Source organism: Cryptomeria japonica, chromosome 1 (genome assembly GCF_030272615.1).
Source record: "Cryptomeria japonica chromosome 1, Sugi_1.0, whole genome shotgun sequence".
Taxonomy (NCBI): domain Eukaryota; kingdom Viridiplantae; phylum Streptophyta; class Pinopsida; order Cupressales; family Cupressaceae; genus Cryptomeria; species Cryptomeria japonica.
This window is the reverse complement of record NC_081405.1, coordinates 205,460,659-205,474,506: the sequence shown is the minus strand read 5'-3', so window position 1 is coordinate 205,474,506 and position 13,848 is coordinate 205,460,659. Positions and strand designations below refer to the sequence as shown.

At 34.8% G+C, this 13,848-nt stretch overlaps 1 long non-coding RNA gene across 1 annotated transcript; it reads right to left on the bottom strand.

Annotated features, from left to right (window-relative positions):
- Positions 1 to 5,956: 5,956 nt before the first annotated feature.
- LOC131054183 (uncharacterized) lies at positions 5,957 to 9,122 on the bottom strand. The gene is made up of 8 exons (XR_009107961.2): positions 9,058 to 9,122; positions 8,716 to 8,943; positions 7,047 to 8,610; positions 6,808 to 6,939; positions 6,532 to 6,668; positions 6,386 to 6,424; positions 6,189 to 6,263; positions 5,957 to 6,092 (listed from the first exon to the last, which is right to left on the bottom strand). It is a non-coding gene; the product is annotated as an uncharacterized LOC131054183 (long non-coding RNA).
- Positions 9,123 to 13,848: the final 4,726 nt, after the last annotated feature.

The following is a 13,848-nucleotide window of genomic DNA, read 5'->3' as shown; positions in this document are numbered from 1 at the left end:
GTTTGTAGATGATATCATTTTTGGAGGCAATGATGACATGAGTGATGATTTTGCAAATGAGATAAAAAGTTAATTTGAAATGTCTCTGGTAGGAGAGATACAATTCTTCATAGGTTTGCAAATTCAGCAGATGAAGAGTGGTATTTATATCACACAATCCAAATATGTGAAAGAAGTATTGAAGACATTTGGAATGAGAGACTATAAACTAGTTGGGACACCAATGGTTACAACTTGTAAACTATCTAAGGAGGATGATACCGCATCCGTTGATGAAAAGGAGTATAGGTCTATGATAGGGAAACTGCATTATGTTGTTCACAACAGACCGAATATTGCTCATGCAGTTGGATTAGTTTCCAGATTTTAGAATAACGCAAATGAGACACACATGATTGCAACTAAAAGGATATTCAGGTATTTGAAAGGTACTATTGATTATGGATTATGGCATCCATATGCAAGTAACTTTGATTTGAAAGTTTATACAAATGCAGACTGGGCAAGAAATGTTGATGACAGGAAGAACACAGCCAGTGATGCATTCTTTCTTGGTGGAAGACTTGTATCTTAGAGGATCAAGAAGCAGAGCTATATATCACAATCCACTGCTGAAGCTAAATATGTTGCAGCGTATATGAATTGTACCCAGGCAATCTGGATGAAACACATTCTGGAAGGATTCAAGTTGAAGATCACAGAACTAGTAAAGATTTTATGTGATAACACCAATACAATAAATATTTCAAAGAACCCAGTGTTGCATGCTAGAACCAAGCATATTGAGCTGAAATATCATTTCTTGAGGGAGAAAGTGCAGAGGAAAGATGTGTTATTGGAGCATGTATCTACTAAGGAGCAGCTAGCGGATGTCTTTACTAAACCTCTGCCTAAGACTACTTTTGAGTATCTTAGAGGTCAGCTAGGGGTTGTGCCCCTACATGAGGTCAATTGAGCAGATGTGGAAGACATAAGTCCCAGAGAAAATTGAAGATCTTGAAGCAGGATTGGTGTAGAGTGCAACTACTCCACAGGGGGAGCAACAAGTTGCAGAACAGTGAAGTATGACACTGCATGTTTTACTTTCACTTTGGCATTGTTGTCAAAGGGGGAGAAGAACTGTATGATTAAGGGGGAGAAGAATTGTATGATTGATAGAGAGAAGAACTATAGCCAGTTACCAGCTGAAGACATGGAAGACTCAGTTGAAGGAGAGTACATGGTAAAATATAAACTAGGATTCCTATACCTGTGTATGTGCATTACTCTCAATCATCACAATCAAAGGGTATTGATATTTGTATTGCCATCAATGCCAAAGGGGGAGATTGTTGGCATTTGATTGAAGATTGCATTGATCACCTATTGTGTTGTCATTGATGTCAATTGCAAGCGGTAGTGGTGTTGTTTTACAACCAGTAGTTGAGCAAGTGAAGGAAACCGGTATTAATTTAGAAGTAGTGAGATCAACCAGTAACCCTACCTATTGATATGCCAAACCCTAACCGATGGAGCTTGGTGAATCGGTTGTATTGATCTATGATCAAATGGCGATCGGAGGTGATTATGCAATGTATGCATGTTGCATGTGATGAGTTTCAAAGTTGTTTTGGCACATAGAGATAATTGTTTTATCTTGGGAATGAGCGAATACATTGCATGAAGTAGAAACCGCGTGATGAGTTACATGAATCGATGAGAGGTCGAGGTTGTCTTGTACAATGTGCAATGATTGCTATGTAATCCAACGGTCATGTTTGAACCATTTTGTTTGTAATCTCTATGAGATCTTAGGTTTGTGATGTGTTACCGACCTATTGTTTTGCTTATAAGGTAGATGAGTTGTTTTGTTGTAGTGTTGGCAATTTTGGTTAAGTGTCAGTGTGATTGATTGGCGAACCAGAATGAGTATCTACAGTATGTGTGAAGGCAAATAGGAGCATGAAAAGGATCTGATCAAGAAAAGTAGTGCTATTTGCCAGATCAACAAACCCCTGTTGTTCTCTAACAATTACAACAATTAAATCCCTTAACCAAGTAAGCTTTAACAAGCTTAGTGCTATCTAAATCCTCTAACCAGGTGATCCATTAGCTTGGATTTCAAATCCTCTATCAAGGTTACTCCTAACAGGGTATTGCTTCTAATAGGGCATTATAGTCAATCCCTTAACCAGGTGGTCCCTAATAGGACATTTTGTAAAGCTTTAACATGCTTGGCTCATAACATGACGAACTTCAGAAGGGTTCAAAATACTTGTGGGTATTCATCCCCACCGTGGTTTTTCCCATTTGGGTTTCCACGTCAAAAATCATTGTGTCAAGTGGTGAATAGTTTTTGTGGTTATGTTTGATATGGTTAATTTGCTTAACTGTTAAATCCACTTAGTTATACTAAGATGAGCGATAGTAGTCTGAAATGTTCTTTTACTATTGTTAGTAAAGTATTTTGATGTATTGTTTTAAATGGTTTGAGAGTTTCAGATCTGTTATACTGTTATTTTGATATGCCAGTAAATTGGTAAGCTGTCAGAGCTATTGCAGTTTGTAGTTCAGTGTTTGAACCAGTTAGTCCAGAGATTGTTTTTGAGTCTGGTGAAAGTTAAGTCAGTTTTCTATCTACTGATTCACCCCCCCTCTCAGTAGTTGTCCAGATCCTTATTGATTCATCATATCATCATGCATTCTATTGGACCTTTCTTTGGATTCTCCACTAGTTTAATGAATGGATACTTTGACACCCAATCAATTTGAAAATGCCTCCCCATATCCCACTCCCAACCCGATTTTGATTTTAATTTTCTTTTACCCTTTTGTGCATCATCATCATCTACGACATTGTCAACCAAGTTGATTATTTCATTTTTGCTACCCTGGGTATCTACCAGATCTTCTACTTCATTGTCATTTGAGATATCATATTCACTGCCTTCTTCATTATTCGGTGTAAGTTGTGAATGTGGTAGAAGTGATGATGTACCTTCGTCTTTTTGACCACAAACATTGCTAAAGTACAAATTTAAGGTTTTTAGTTTTGTTGGCTTCTCTTGGCCTTCACCACATTCAAGAGTCTTACCCTTCTTCATGTTTGACATCTCCAATGAAATAAAGGCTGCAAAAAACTATCTACTTGTTTAAGAATCAATAATAGACTATAAGATTCATTTCCCCTAGGGCCTAGAATCGAGATGTCTGAGGTATCCCTACTTAATAAGAATGAATTCAAAATTGCACACACATTGAGATGAATAATATTATAACACTTCAAAGAAATGATCACTTACCTTTAGATTCTCCGTGAGTAGCACTAGTACTCAACAATGTATTAATGGTTGTTCCTGTTTGTATCTTGGCTATTGATCCGAATGGAGAGCTCAGAACCGACCAAATTGTGTAAAAATAAATTTCATCTTTCATACAATCTTATACCAATCCATATTTGATGAATTCAGTGGGAATTTTAAAAGGTATACAAATATTTAGCAAATCCTATTTCATTCTAACATGTCTTATGAAAATGTAGGGCGAATCAAACCTCGACAAAACATATACATTGTAATTTACTAGGCAATTATGTACTATCGATTGGGATGGACTTAAAATACAATTGGAGAAATCAATCCTACCACATCCTTGAACAATTAATGGTATTGGCGAATATTGCGCATAATTAAGACACACTTCCTTAAATATTGAGCAAATTGGGTCCTCATGCAAATTGAACTATTGATGGCTAGTGGCAAATATGATGATGAATTAAGGCATGCCTCTAAAATTACAGGTGAAAATATTAAATAGACCGTTGTAAAAATATAGACTCTATTGGCAAAAAATTTAAATGGTTGCAAAAAATTAAGAAAAATGAAGGCGAATTGAAATGCATTTGATCGAAAATTGATAAAGTCGGTGCGATCTGGCCACATTGTTCGATCCAACTTATTCGCCAATTTTGAAATGGTCGATACAAAATAGTCGCCAATTGGTGAATATTCGTCACTAAAGTTTTCGCTTGTCCCAATTCTGCAAATGGGTCTATGACAGTTGGCTGAGACAACCCGAAAATTGTCTGCTTCAATGGAAATCAGTAATCGCACCTGTAAGCTAGAAAATGGTGTGTTTGTGGCTATATAGGGTTTTCCCTTATTCAAACCCCCTGTTTTGGTGATTTCCACCTCCACAAATAGTTGATATTGTACTAAAAATATGTGTGTGCCCTAGAATCCCATGTGTTTGTAAGATTCCTATGAGCTAAAATGCAAACTAGAGTTTCACCCTATCTTTTGAGTAAAAACCCTAAAATGAATGTTATGTAAATGCTTCAAATCATAAATGCAATATAGATCTAAAGCAATAATGAAAATCTAAAAATTAATATTGTGTAGATCTGAAACTCAAGATATGAAAATAACATGAAATCATACCACCCTAATGAGAGGCACAAGCCAATCGACAGTGGGTGATCTCCTTATTATTCTTCAATATCTCCTAAAGCTTCCATGAATGATAAAAGTATTGATGAATACTTGATTGATGTTGATTTTGTTGATTGTATAATTCACATAAACTTGTACTTTCACTTCACAAGGATATCCTTCAATTGCTAGGTTTAGATCCTCAAATGAGGGAAAGAAAAGGCTATATATATGTAATGTCCTCAATTTTAAGTGATAGATTAATTAAATTGATTATTTATTAAGTCGTCCAAATTAAAATTAAATATCTTAAGATGAATTAATATTGATTAATTTAATTAATTAATTATAAAGTAATAAAATCTCCTCAGGTTGACTTCTAGAAGTGTTGGAGAAATATTATTTAATTTATGGGGAATTTAATTATAACCTAGCAATTCATTTTCTTGGCAAATTATTATATCATGAGGCCACTTAATTGATGATGATGGGATGACTTATTTTTACTAGGTGTTATATGTCATGTTGAATTATATACCAAGTTCCTAAGCCTAAATTAATTATTTATATGGATTAAGTGCTTTAGAGGAAGGAATTATAAACGTTCTTTCCTTGGCGGTAACTTAGTGAATTTGACTCCCCCTCTTTTTATTATCTATTATAAAGTTGATTTTTCTAAAGTGGAGCAACTATCCTAATGGGAAATATTATTTTACTTGGAGTAATGAGTGGGAAGGAGTAAGGGAAATTATAAAGGTGAAATCATGAAGTTTGGAAGGCATTCAATTGTTCTTTGATATTTCTTATTGCCGCAACTCTCTTGTGCATGGATCTTTAAGTTCAAACCCTAGGATGATACCCTTCGTATTTTGGTCTAGATGCAGCCCCAGGGCAATAGGATTAGAGCTTTCATAACCCTATTTGGTGATATGTGCACCCTAAATATAGCTTTAGTTGTTAAATAAATAGCTCACATGTTGCAAAATGTCCAGGTGTTGATTTGGCATCTCGTCCCTTGCTTCCATGTGTGACAATTTTTTGTAGAGAACAATTTGTTGAACATCACACACTAGTACATTCGGGGCTGATTTCTGACGGCCTATCGTCGGAATTCCGACCACTTTTCGTCGGATTGCTGACAAATGAAGCCATTGAAAACTCGTCGTCGGACATTCCGACAATGCCATCTAACATCGAAATTTCGACGACATCATGAACTCTTCCGACAGCGGCCATGATCGCTCCTCTGGCCAAAAATGTCGTCGAAATTTGACACTCACTACGAATATGCATCGACAATCGTCCGACAAGAAAGTGCCATTGGACATAACTTTCATTAACATTCATTAACACATAAAATTCATCAACATTCATTAACACATATCATTCATTAACACATTAACAACTAACATTCATCTACATTCATTAACACATCATTCATTGACATTCATTAACACATAATTAAATTCATTAACACATAGATTCCAGTTGTTAACATATAATAAGATTACAATCATTTATTTTTTTTCTATCTTTTTGAAGCTTGGAGGTAAAGACTAATTGGACCATCATTGTCTTCATCATTTGGCTCCTCTTCAGTTCTTCTGCCCTCTGCTCATGATCTAGTTAATGTATGCCTAGTCTTGTACTCACGACGAGGACGTGTATGCAAAGGGGGGTCCGCTACAATAACAAAGAAATGAGTTAAATTAATGAGTTTTATTATTATTGTTACAAGTATTTCATTAATTAAAAGAATATTATAGGGGTGCTTTTTACCTGACGGGGCCACATCATCTTCCTGATCATTTTTTCTAGCCTCATCCTCAACATCCCAAACACCTTCTAAATCCTCTGGATTTGAAACACGAAAGGTTACATTAATCAATACACCAATTGCAATTAAATTTGTTTAAAGGAATAACAATGGTCCTTTTTACTTGGTGGGGCCCCATCACGTTCCTGATGTTGTATACCTGGATCATGCTCAACTTAGTCACCACGGTCTACATGCTCTAAAATAAAAACAAAAAAGGTTACATTAATTACTACACCAATTTCAATTAAAGATGTTTAATTGTATTAATCATTACATAAAAAAAATTGTTTAGCACATGAATACCTCCAGTACCGGGATGCACACTGCTACCTTCATCATGTGTAGGTTGTGTTCCATCCTGCATTCCAACGTCATATGTGATGAAGGTTGTGTTCCATCCTGCATTCCAACGTCATATGTGATGAAGGTTGTGTTCCATCCTGCATTCCAACATCATATGCATTGTTATGATTGCTAGATTATTTAAAACAAATATAGTCACATTATGTTGGAAATTAACATCGAATAGATTATTGCTCAAGTTTTCAATTTTAAATAATTTTCATTTAGCTTATTTACCTGTGTGATGGATGCATCTGAATCTTGTGTTTTCCCACTCAATTCTCTTAGGCGTTCAACCACGACTCCATAGCCTTGCGGGAAGGCAATTTTCATGTCATCTTCTGTGGGCACTCTATTGAATTTAGAGCCCTGCATTTTTTCTTAATATCATGAATTTTGCTTGTATTATTTAATGATTAAAAAAAAATGTTTGCAATTTATTATTTCGATGCGATATTTCATTTATTGATACTTACAATTCGTGCAACATATTTCATATAGCCACCAGAGTCGAGTTTGTGTTGCCCTTGCTTTTCTAGTCTTGCCTTAGTTGCCTTTGATGTGTCGAGCACTCTATAAAAAGTTTGAAATATGATAGATTATATAAATATAAAGAGTAATTAGTACATAATTACATTCTTAATAGTATCACATATCTTCTTTTTCCTGGTGGTGTATTTCCTTTTTTCCTTTCAACTCTCTCATTTGCATCCAAAATCAGGTCCTTCCACACCCTCTCTGCAATCATTGGGGGACACTCACACTTTTTGTTCTTCTCTAAGTGTGTCCTATACTGGTCCCTTACATACTTTAGATGTTTGCCAGCTTGGTCAAGGACCTTACTTTTCTCAAATGTGTCATTTCCGAACAACCCAATCAAATGGTTTATGAGTTCATCTTTTAACTTTTTTTCTTTCTCATTCTACCATTTACGTATGGTGGGCCCGAAGATATCTAATGTAATTTCATTAATATTTATATAAAAAATATCATTTCCTACAAACAAATCATGGGATGATTAGTCCAAAATGAGTGATCAATAAGGAAATTACAATTAGACTATATAACAATAAGTTTAAAGTACCTAGAACCTTCTCTATCTTTATGGGAAGCAAATCTCCGGTCACCACAAATGTGACTAGCAACGTTCCCATACTAGAAATACAAGAAGATCCAAGAAATGCTGCTATGGTATCACCACTAGTGGCCTCTGCATCATCATGTATGTCCTGCTGCAGAAAATGAATTCACTATGAAATGCCACCAAGAAAAAACACTTCAAGGGAAATAAACACATAACAAAAGAGAGAGAAAAAGAGGGATCTACCAACTCCGAGGTCAGTATGATGTACACTAGAGGATGTCTACATGTTGCGTGTTGCTGATATTGCAGTTGGCAATGCGGCGTTTACACAGGAATATGGACATCACCCGAAGAATAATACATTAAATATACAATACATTTAATATACAAAACATTAATCTTGTTAGATGTCTCAAACCCATCCACTTGGTGTATCTAGAAGAGTTTGTACTTGAATTATGCCTCTTATATATATTGAAATTGTTCATGAACATGTTGAAAGGGTAGATTGGATTAGTTTGGATCTTTGGAAGGTTGGTAGTTCCATGATATTGGTTTAGGAATGCCTTTGAAATGCAGCCTATATTAGAAGGTTGAATGGATCATATTAGGATCCAAGTGAGAAATCTTTGGTGTCTCTGCATCAGTGAGAGGAATCATGCAATCAAAATAGTAGAGATCAATATTCAAGACAAAGACCTTAGTTAAAAAAGAAGTATTGGGCTGTTATGAAGAATTAATAGTTCTATGGTCTATAAAAGAGGAAACATATGGTCTGAATAGATATCAAAACACAAGTGATAGTAGTCACATGTTTGATAACAACAAGGAGCCTGTGAACACATAAAGGATATATCAAAGAATCAAAGTACTTGTAATGTATTGAACATGGTCATCACCTGAACTACCTAGAGTACCCTGATTATGGCCACCAGCTCGATGAGGATGCAATATTTCTTGTAAAAACAACACGTACATATTTTAGTTCATGACATAAAATAGTATAAAATATAAACCATTTTTGAACTTATGTTATAATTAAAGATTTCATTACTGCTTACTTCCAAGTTTTGTGCTCTTTGCATCAATTGTTGCACCCTCTCTTTTATTGCATCAATTTGAGGGACTCGGTATGCCAAAGAAAAAATTTCTCTATTAATTTATTTTTGGATCTTTCTCATCATTTCGACAGGGTTTGTGGAATATGTGATGTCATCATTGTATAATAGTGAGTCCAACTCTGTATAGATGTCATCAAGTAATGCAGGTGCCTTTCCCTGAACATCCGTCTGTGACAAGAATATTAGTAACATTATCAAAATTAATCCAAAACCCTAAATAAAAGAACATAATAATATAACATTTTGCTTCTATCTAATTTGTACAATTACAATGAGGTTTACCTACTGGGTAGAAGGGCTAGGAGATACATCCCTGTCTATGCTATGTGTTGGATGAATGTCGCCCTATGACAAAGATTAAATATAAAAAAAATATTAGCGAAATGAAACCAATAGACTTAGCAAAAAAACTTAATAATAAAATCCAGTAATAACACCTAATACCCCTAGCATGTCTGTCATCAACAAGCTTTTGTATTTAACATGGCAAAAGGTTGAAGCTACAAAAGTTTTATTTTACTCAATACAAAACCTCATATACTATAACCACAATGTCCTAAAATCATCCCTAATAGACCTAAGAAGGATCAGCAAAATAACCCACATTAAGCATCATTTTATATCGGGATAGCTAACCCGATCTGATAAGTCAATGTTGGACATATTTATCGTCATATCTATACCGAGTGCAAACATTGATATGTATATCGAAATAATTACTAAGGGCGAAATAAAAATATTTCACAATGCCGACACAGTAAGGTTATCCTGTTACACATCTAGGGATCACTTATAACAATACAGGGCCCATCGGAATAACATGTAAGATCAGGGTAGGAGCGGAAGGCTATCCAGACAGTGTAAACTATCCTGATGGAAGAAAGTTTTCAAGCTCATCGGAATAACTTATTAGGTCAGAGTAACCTATCAAGAACATCCTGACTAATGAAACTATTCCAATAGTTAGGGAATAACGTAATATCAAGAAAACTATTCTGATAAAGGAGTCTGCAAACTAAAAACATAAACATTGAAGAATCTTAGTCAGATTAGTTACTCCGATAACATACCATGAACTGGGATACACATGTTGGGATGACTTATGACGAATTCAAGGATAAAGCCTCTATCGGTATAACTTATGAAGATGAGAGAACACCTTTTTGCTTCACCGATAATGAAAATAATGCCAATGAACATAATCTAGGAGATGTTCAGGATTGCTTGCAAAGTCGGAATAACACATTAGCAATGTCCCGATAGATGAAGTTATCTCGATCAATGGAGTGATGTCGGGAGAACTATCCCGATTTAGCAAGAGATCAAAGATAGGGAGAAAATAAATAAGACCCTTATCGAACTGACTTATAAAGTTGGGAAAGCAATCTTTGGATATGCTGATACTAAAAGTAATACCGATGGGCATCGTCCGAGACATTATCGACATAAATAGCTGAAGATCAAAAAATAAGTTAACGGTTACTTGTCGGTAGCTCAAGACGAAATGACGCAAAAGGTAGACAGTTACTAATGTAGCCATATTTATCTATAGTGACTAAATTGTCAGGAAGGCACCAAATTTAGAATAGTGACGAAAGGAGTTAAGCCAATGTCATACATCATCAGAAAAATTCAAATTTTGAAGAGATGGTACATTGATTTGCAGAATTAAGACACATTTATTATTACAGGAACGACATTCTCTGAGAATATATCCAGAAGGACGTTGCACCTATAATTATAGGAGCTTGGAAATGACATTAAGGTAGGCTGAAGATACAATAGAAGGCGACAAGTAAGTGCTCTGATCAATTCCCCTATGATTGTTTCAAATAATCTGTTGAATTGCTTGCAAAATGGAAAGCTATAGTGGTTCTGCAAAGAGACAAAGAGGGGAAACAAGCAAAGGTAAAGGAAAGAAACAAAAAATAGACGAAACAAGTATGAAAACCAAGGGGGAGAACAAAAAATTAAATTAGGACCTACTGGATCAATTGCTAGGTTCTACCTCTAAACCTAAGAGGTCCACCGAGTGGAAATTAGAAGATAATTATGCTGATGTAGAGATGTATACATGACTATTAGGGGATATGAGTTATTTTTGTTTCACTATCACAGATGTGAAAAACCAGAGCCCATTTGCAATCCATGGCAGTTGAGTCTGAGAAAACTTGTGGTTCCAAATGTGTATGTTAATGTTGATCTCCTGAAGTTGCTGGCATAATACTTTGATCCAAACAAAAGGGCAATATGCAATCGGGACAGGAACCCCTGCTTCTTCATGTCGCGATCAACACTAGACTTTACAATATTTGTAGCCTAAAACAACAATCTCCAACAATCACCATGGCCAGTATTCTACTTGCATTGCTTGTTTAGAATTTGGGAAAATTACCATAAGTGTTTGGCGTTAGGGATTGGGAGTAGATTATCAGATCACACCAACCTTGGACAAGGAGCACTCCTTCACCCAGCCGTTGCTTGCAAGTTTATACAAGAGTCTGAGAATTTTTGGAGCACTCAAAAGTGCAGCACATCAGGGATTTTCTTGGTGTTTTTAAAAGTTCAATCAAGAGTTTCTCTAATATAATTTACAACCTTATACTTCAACAAGTTTGTACTAGATTTTTGGTAACTTTTTAATAAATACTTAAGGTCATATGTAGACTATATGTCAACTTTGTTCTTAGATTTATATGGCAAATTTCATTCTCAAATTTTTCATTTTTTGTGCTTCACATTTATGAATGTTATTTTGTGTTTCATTTACCATTCATTTGGCATAAATATTATGCAATAGACCATTCACCAATCTAAAACAAATCTGAACATATCTAATTTGCAAGAAAACCTCATAACATAAGGAAGTATGCAAAGTGTTTGACAAAATGTGTATGAAGAGGAATACATGATTTTGGATGGACTTTTAGAGGGGTTCTTTAAGTGGAAATAAAGCATAAGCACTCTAACCATGAGTTAGAACTCAGAAAACAAAAATCAAACTTTGCACACAAACTGTTTGACAAAATTCCAATAGGTCAAAATAAAAAAATTAAGGCAGAATAAGTAGGTATTATTACAATATATGAAACCCTAACTTTAATTTTGATAATAGGCCAACTTAGAATTAAATAAAAATTGACACAAAGTGGGATTTGAACATTATAATACCCCCAAATTAAGCTCCCAAAATTTGGGAAAAAATGTACAGGACCAAAATGCCGACCGACTTTTTTCCAATTTTCTAGGGATGCGAGATATCATGATTACAAAGTCAAATCCAACACGGTAGGTCAATCCAAGGTGTTTAGATATGTGAAAATGTGCTTTGAAGATTGAAATTAGGACATTATTAGGATTAAATTAAAATAAAATAAAAAGGGGCGCGCCTAGGGTTAAGGGTCCAATTTTATGATGTGTGAATTGTTGATCTAGAAGACTTTAGATTTAATTAAATTAATAATTAACTACCTAAAGGAGCCTTATAAATGCAAGATGCAATGAGATACACTAAGGTGGGTGCTAACCTAAGCGTGGAATTGGACAACACTAATTAAGGGTGTACAACTTACGACACTACAATTTTATTGTGCATTTTAACTCTCCCACCAATAACTTACATCTATTGATCACTAAATTTGAAATCCATGGATAGCTATTCTTTAATATTGTTATAAATTGAGTTAAAAATGATCAATAATTGAGGGTAGTCCTCCCACTACCATTATAAATAAATATTTCTTTATATATAAATAAATTTGTTCAACAAAAACTTATTATAGACTCCAAACAATCTTTAATTATTATCAAAACAATATTAAAATTATATACATCAATGAATATAGCATATGATCTCAAAAATAGTAGAAACAACTCGGAAATATAAACAACATATTGAAACTCAACTTCCTTAGAGAAAACCTTGATTGGGAGCAAAATTCTAGCTCTACAGAAAATATACTCCAAACTACCACAAAAATTTTGGATACAAAATTTTACATTGCCTTCATAACTTCCATGAGCTTACAAAACAAATTTGAATCCCCTAAAAGACTTATAACACTAGTCTCCCTATAAATGACTATCAACAACACACTTGTTATAATCAAGAGATGGACTAAAATCACCATAGGAAGAGAGAAAACATTATAGAAGTCGTGCGAAAGAAACACGTAACCTCCCTTGAGTCTCTCATACTAAAAAAGTGGGAATCAATTGTAACACGCAACAACCTATGCAAATTTGAAATAACAACTTTTAAATCTTTTCAATAGAAAAGGATGAAAAAACCACTGATTTTTTTCATCATCAATATCTGAAATGAAACTAGATCTTATCTGAAAGCTTGAATTAAACAAAGATCTATGATGTAGGCATGAACAAAAGATACAAATGTAACTTTAATCATTTTTATTAAATTGAAAGGAGAGGTTTAGAAAATACATTTCTTCATTTGCCAATATTTTGAATCTTTCATAACTTTATCATCTAACCATTGAGGAGGGAAACTATCATCAGGGCGCTTTTCCACCCAACCACAAACTTACTAGTCCCCTATGCCATATCTTACTAGATTGGCCCGACCCTTCGCAGGGAGGTAACAAAGGTCTAACTCATGCTATCTGATCTGGAGGGTAATCCTACACAGATCCCTACTCAGTCATACACTATAAGATACCCCTAACTAGTATGACCTCTGACTAGATTGTGTATCTGTATTAACAACCGAGTTGACGCTTATAGAAGTAACATCATTTTGAATGAGGGTTTCTATGTCATTGCAAAGATGCTAATTCATGAAGTCAGTTGTTCATCATCCTGCTTGGTTGGTTTGAATTCCTAAAGGTAACCAAGCACTCATGCCTGTCTCTGTGCTACTGCATTGTGACTCTACGAGGATCATTGGCTGTCATTTATGTTTGGACCCAATATCACTTGTTGGTCAACAAAATTGAGGTGAATCATATCCTTAAGGTGTAACCTATCCTTGTCAAAACTCTAGGTTAAATTTAATACGGAGTCATACTTGTGCCCATGAGCTAGCAACCAGTTCTCTCACGAGTACAACAGTCC